The following is a 7061-nucleotide window of genomic DNA, read 5'->3' as shown; positions in this document are numbered from 1 at the left end:
AATTTACATTTTTAATAATTAAAATAATTATTATATCACTTGCATTACTGCTTCTTCTTCTTCTATCTTTCTCTTACTGGTCAGTCCTATGCATCACCCACTATGGGTAACCCACAAAATGAAGAAAAATCAGAAGAAAAGTGATTACAATGTTTAAGCAAGGGAGTAAATTATCAACGAATGAAATATTATAGTTTTTGACTTAAACATTTTCATGAAGACTGTTATAAATGATCAAATCGATAGCCAAATTTATGAAATATTTAACAACGATTTATTGGGTCAATTACAAAAAAATAGAATTTCGAGCAACCACCACAATCAAGACAGCGTCAGTCCCGGGTACGGGCACTGGGTGAGACCAGAGGTTCGTCAGAGTCACGACGTCCCCTCAAAGGTTCACCCCGAGTGTTTCCAGGGTCCAGTTTATACACAGTTTATTTTGCCTGAGACATAGATGACCGCATCTTTCTATTCACTTCTTCGAATGCAAATCTATTTCTATACATATGCTGAAATAGACAAAGACGGGTCCCAGTTTGTAGACAGAAGTCTGAGCACACAGGAGAAGTTTGAATAAGTTGGTATCGGTTCCTGAGTGCCCAGATGCAATCAGGGCGAGTCTGAATCTTATGAAATTCTTGGGACACAGCAATTAATCAAGGGCCAGGAAGGCTCCTGATGTTATCTCCCAGGTGCAGGAGACAAGGAAATCATCTCTGATGGTCCAGGAAGGTTCCTGGACATATACATGAATTGGCGCCCAACGTGGGGCTCGAACCCACGACCCTGAGATTAAGAGTCTCATGCTCTACCGACTGAGCGAGCCGGGCTCATGTATTTGTCCAGGTTTAGAGCAAATTTGTGGAAGAATCCCCCAAAGGAGCTCCAGTGGGAAAAGCAGATCCAATCGGCCCCTCCCCCCAACTGGTCCGGGAGGAAAAAATACCTCCTTGGAGAAAGGTGGAAAAAAACTGTTTATTAAACAATAAGACCAAAACAGTATCAAAACAATGAGACCCCTTGCCACTCTAAAAGAGATGACAAACTGAGAAAACCCCGGGTTCAAGCAGCAGCTCACTCAGTCTCTGATCAGTCCCTCCGGTGCTGGAATGGTCGCAGGCCAGGCCTGGCCCGGTGGGTCACAGCTGCAGCTGCCGGTGCTCTCCTGGGTGTTCAGTCCAGAGCAGTTTCAAGAGGTCCAAAGAAAAAGGAAAAATACACAGTCCAGGGAACTTCTTTGCCTCAGCTAGCTAACACTAACTAAAAAGCAAAAGAAGAGCTCTGTCCTGCTGTCTGTCCGCAGACAACACAGTCAGGAGCAGGAATGTGGAGGAGTGAGTGCAGTGTCTGAAAACAAACTGCGCGCTTCTTCTCTCCCCCCCCTTCACTCTCTGTAACACTCTTAAAGGTACAAAACTTATTATTATTCAACATAAACAGAATGAGACGGTTGGGGATAAAAGCATCATATAGTCAACCCAGGACACCATGCTATCAGCCTTCATTGAAACCAAATGTGTGAGCAAACATCCCCCTTGACATCACCTTGATGGGATGGCAAAGGGTGGGGCCACCCAGAAATGCCTTCCCCTGTTGCAGGCTGTTCCAAGACCCAAGGCTGTGTGGTATTTTCTGAGACCCCTGTCAAAGGGAGGAATGAATGAATCTGACTCCATGTTCTTAGAAGGCTAATTTATTATTTTATGATCTATATTTTATTAAAGAATGCTATACTAAACTATACTAAAGAATAGAGAAAGGATACAGACTGAAGGTTAAAAGATAATAATGAAAAACTTGTGACTCTCTCCAGAGCCCCGACACAGCTGGATGGTGATTGGTCATTAAGTAAAAACAATTCACATGAAACCAATCAAACAACCACCTGTTGGTAAACAATCTCCAAACCATATTCCAAAGCAGCAAAACACAGGAGAAGCAAATGAGATAATATTGTTTTCTTTTTTCTCTGAGGCTTCTCAGCTTCCCAGGAGAGAAATCCTGGGTCGGGGGACTTCTCCAGAAAATATGACAGTGACAAGGCTGCCCGTTTACTCCCAGCATGACTGCAGCTCCCTGTCTGCATTTTGGCATTTCTCCCTGGCCATGCTCAGCATTTGGGGCTGAGCCTTTCCACTGAGATTTGTAACTCAGAGACCTTGCAGAGATCCTGAGTCCCATGCTGTCCTGGCACCCAGGGGTACTGCAGCTGACTACCTCATCTTCTACCACCTGGGCATTTCCCCAAGGACACAGCTGCCAGATGACAGGACTGAGCTTTGAACAAATATGCGATTTTTGAACCATAAGTTGTGGGTGAAGAGAGCATAACCAGGCTGTGCTGTGGGGAGGGACAGCAAAATCCCTTCCCTGCTGTTGCTGCCCACTGCCACAGAGATTATAAACTCTGGGGTTCATCTGTAAACTGAGGCCCTGAGGTATATCCCCACATCAGTCACTGAAAGTTTGAGTAATATGAAATCCCTTCCTATGCCTGCCTTGGTCAGTGGATGCTGCTTCTTGGCACAAGGTGGCAGCTGAGCCCAGCTTATTTTTAGCAGGGCCACCTCTGGTGCTTGGTGAAACTGAGTGGAAATTTACCAGGGTACAAATCCATTTTGGATTTAGGTGAAATGTGCTGTTTTGAGTTATTAAGTCTGTAGCTTGCTAGCATAGCTGAGATACGTTGTTTTAATTTGTTCAGTCTGTGCCTAAGACTGACTGTTCTTGCAAAAAATACCTATGCTCGAAAAACTGCCTCAGCGGAAGGAAAAAAATGCAAAAGAGATTAGAGGGGCCCCTTGATCTTTGAAACAGACAGAGGCCGGGGCTGAGGCTGTGGGAGACAGGACGGGGTGACCCAGGAGTTCTTTCTGTACTTTCTGATAAAAAACTAGCTGCAAGTGTAACGCAAAACCAGTAAAATGTATATGGATGAACCTATTGTGAAATTCTATGCATATGTACCAGTAAGGGGGATAAAAAAGGATCGTGAGTTCTCAGGGCTGTGCATGAAGTTGTGGAGGTTTTTTTTCTTTCTGCAAATCATTTTGGTGAGCCAGCCAGAAGACCATCTCTGTCCTTGCAGGGGTGGAGGGGAGGACAGACCTAGGCGCGCCCTGGGATTTTTCCTGGAGGAGCTCTGTTCCAGCTTGACTTGCCTCCTGTGGAGACAGAGAACGACCTGCTGGTATGCGGATAGACGGTATGTATATCAAAGGAGGGCCCCGGAGGAGAGAGAGATAGAGATGCTGAGAAGTCACTCAGAGACGTCTGAGTGTACAGTCTCATCCCTGTGCTTGCAGGCAGCCATCGACCAAGAGCACGGTCGGTGGCAGAGGTCCCTGGTTGATAGAGCGACTAGGGGAACAGGTTCATTGTTCGATAGACCGGCCGCTAGCAACTCTGGGGGTGAGTCGAGTGAACCCAAACTCTGTGTGCTTGTGGTGTCCAGACATTGTGGTTAACGTTAATGTGTTTGTAATTGTATGAGTGTGTGGTGTATAAAAGAGAGCAAATGAGTGAGTGTACCCCACGGCGTGCGGGGGGTGAGTTCTACCCGCGTCTGAAGCGGCTGGGTGAGGCCTGGGGTGCCAGCTGGGGCAGGCTGTGGGGGCAGGGAGTGCCCCGCAGAGAAGTGGAACAAGTGGAGAAATGTGAGTGAGGTCATTTACTGTGTTTTAAGGTGGTGATTTGTGTAGACTGTGCACATTTTAACTGTCGCTAGACAAACTCAGGGGGTTCCTCTGCCCCAGTGCTTTGGACTTGATCCCTGGAATTTTACTGTGTGCTGTTATTTTGATTGTGTCCAGAGTGTGTGAAGACCAGAGAAAGCTGATGTGGGTAGATGCTGAAGTGTCGTATGCTGTGTTGTGTTGAGAAAAGTGGGCACTTTGAGAGATATGCCCTTTCCCGGTGAGTTTGTGTGGTTCTTCCCCCGCATTATGCTAAGTTGATTCTTGGGATTGTATGGTAGTGTTTGTGGAGATTTTAGGATTTTGTTTGCAACAAGTGTAGCATTTCACACAGAAAAACTACAGTATGGTGATTTATATTTAACTGTGGTAAAATGAATTAAAGAAATTCCAGGAATTCCCTCCCACTGCAACTTAAGCCCGGACTCTCATGAATTTGAGATACGGGGGGAGGGATTGAGGGCGGGGGTGTGTGTGTCTGTGTTTGTGGGCATATCCGAGTTTTTACTGTAACAAGCACAGCCTTTGCAAGGCAGTAAATTGAGTGTCAGTGGAAACAATGCTTTAATTGAAGATTAGATTATGCGGGAAGAGAACTGAAAAAGACTGAGATTTTCTAAAGCAGAGTTTAGGTGAAGGAGACCAGGACAGGCACTTTGTCATTTGTGTTATTCTAAAGATTTTAGTAGCAACCAGTCGCGACAAGCAAAGAAGTAACAGGGTGTTTGAATTATTAGAAAAAGAGAGTTTCAAGTAATTTAAGAAACCCAGCAGAAATAATTAAAGTTGAGTGTGCTCAGCCTATTTTATACCCCAAGACTTTGAATGAAGGCAAAGAGGTGGGATGGCGTAGAAAGATGGGGACTAAGATAATGGAATTTTTAGTAGACATGGGGGCAACATGATCAGTGTTAAATAAAGCCTCGATGCCTATAACAGATGATTATGTTATGGTAAGGGGGCAACTGGCATACTTTGCAAACCATCAAAATATTCATAGGTTTTTGTATATGCCCAACTCTCCAAAGACCCTGTTGGGTAGAGACTTGTGGGAGCAGCTGGAAGCAAAGATCACATTTAAAGATGGGGAGATTATTTTGGAGGTAAAGGATCAACATTATGTAGACATACTAGGCTTAATTTTAACAATTAGTGAAACTGAAATTGAAAATAAGGATGAAATGAACAAGAAAATAATAGATCCGGTGTCTCCTGGGGTATGGGCCTCTAACATACCAGGGAGGGCACAGAAGGCACCTCCTGTGCAAGTAAAGGAAAACAACCAGCTAGGGTCAGGCAGTAAAAGCCTGACCTACACCTGGTGGTGGCAAACCCATAACCCTTGCTAACATGTTTGACACCTGAACTAACCTGGTTTACCAGTTTAGATCTGAAAGATGCCTCCTTTTGCCTCCCTGTCCAGGAAGCCAGCCAGAAAATTTTTGCATTTGGATGGGAAAGCCCTAAAAGCAGGTGCAAAACCCAGCTCACATGGACTGTGTTGCCTGAAGGCCTTCAAGGCTTCAAAATTCCCCTACTCTGTTTGGGGAACAACTTGCAAAATATCTAGAGCCCTGGGAAGCTCCACAAGAAGAAAGAAGGCTACTACATTATGTGGATGATCTCCTGGTAGGCACTCAAATGAGGGAAGCATGTGTGGCCTGGATGGTAAGGCTTTTGAATTTCCTAGGACTCCAAGGATACAGAGTATCAAAGAAAAAGGCACAGGTAGTGAAACAGAAGGTCATCTACCTGGGATATGAGGTCAATGTTAGGCAAAGGACTCTGTAATTACAAACCCTGTGAACCCAGTTTTTTTTCTCAGTGGGATGAAGGGGAAGCAGTACACCATGATTGCCTGGAGACTACTGAAACTACTTACTCCAGCCATGCAGACTTAAAGGACACTCCTTTGGATGATGCAGAGACCTGGTTCACTGATGGAAGTAGCTACGTTGCCAGTGGAAAGCAACATGCTGGATACGCTCTCACTACCGGCAGAGAGGTAATAAAATCCAGACGCTTACCAACAGGCACCTCTGCGCAGAAGGCTGAGATAATTGCACTGACCCGTGCCTTGGAAATGGCAAAAGGAAAGAGTATAAACATCTATACGAACTCAAGGTATGCACTCGGAGTTGTGCATGCACATGTAGCCATCTGGAGAGAGAGGGGACTGCTGACCTCACAAGGAAAGAACAGCAAACGTGCGCAAGAGATAATCTGGCTGCTGGAAGCAGTTCAGCTGCCTGAAAAGGTAGCAATTATGCATATTAAGGCACACCAGAGAGTGAGCTCAGAATTGGAAGAAGGAAATGAGCTGGTGGATAGAGAGGCAAAAGAAGTAGTGAACAGTGAGGTAACTATTGAAGGAGTTCTAATTCCAGATGGACAAATTTCCCTTGAAGGTAAGCCAGAATATAATAAGAAAGAAAACTCATCAAAGATCAAAAAGGGACATACAACTAAGAAGGGTGGGCTGCCATTGAAGGGAAGCAGGTAACCCCTTCCCATTTGTTGTGGTCACTAGTAAGGGAGGAGCACCAGAAAACACACTGGGGGATAGATGCCCTGTGTCCTGGTTCAGGGCAAATTTTGGAGAGATTCCCCAAAGGGGCTCCTCTAGGAAAGCAGATTCAATCGGCCCCTCCCCCCAACCAGTCCGGGAGAAAATACCTCCTTGTAGAAAAGTGGAAAAAAACCCTGTTTATTAAACAACAAAACCCCTTGCTGCTCCAAATGAGTTGACAAACTCAGAAAGTCCCCTCCCTGGGTTGCAGTTCAGCTTACTCAGTCTCTTATCAGTCTCTCCGGTGCTGGAAATGCCGTGGCCGAGGCCCCTCCCGGTGGGCCACAGATGTGAGCTGCCAGTGCTCTTCTGGGTGTTCAGTACAGAGCAGGTTTAAACAGGTCCAAAGAAAAAGAAAAAAACCCCCACAGTCCAGGGAACTTCTTTGCTTCAGCTAGCTAAACAAACTAAAAGCAAAGGAGAGCTCTGTCCTGCTGTCTGTCCATCCGCAGACAACACAGTCCAGAAGCAGGAATGTGGAGGAGTGCAGTGTCTGAAAACAAACTGCGTGCTTCTTCTCTTCCCCCTTCACTCTCTGGAACAAGTCTTAAAGGTTCAATACTTATTATTCAGCATAAACAGAACAAGATGATTGGGGATAAAAGCATCATATAGTCAACCTAGGACACCCTGAACACCGATTTGATTGAAAGAATCGTTGCCAGGAATTTATAGGCCACTATTGCTCAAGTGACCTGGCAGTGTGATCTTTGCCTCCAGACTAACCCCAAAAAATACCCCCAGACCAAAACTTGGTCAGATTGGGAGGGACCATGTGCCTGGACAGCAGTGGC

The 7061-nt window shown here is 45.5% G+C and overlaps 1 non-coding gene across 1 annotated transcript; it reads right to left on the bottom strand.

The window, feature by feature from the left end:
• Positions 1-760: 760 nt before the first annotated feature.
• Positions 761-833, bottom strand: TRNAK-CUU (transfer RNA lysine (anticodon CUU)). The gene has a single exon. It is a non-coding gene; the product is annotated as a tRNA-Lys (tRNA).
• Positions 834-7061: the final 6228 nt, after the last annotated feature.

The sequence above is a fragment of the Melozone crissalis genome, unplaced genomic scaffold (assembly GCF_028551555.1).
Source record: "Melozone crissalis strain CALT ecotype California unplaced genomic scaffold, PUWL_Pcris_2 ptg000035l_1, whole genome shotgun sequence".
Classification (NCBI taxonomy): Eukaryota; Metazoa; Chordata; class Aves; order Passeriformes; family Passerellidae; genus Melozone; species Melozone crissalis.
Note: the sequence above shows the minus strand (reverse complement) of the source record. Positions and strands in the feature narration are given on the sequence as shown.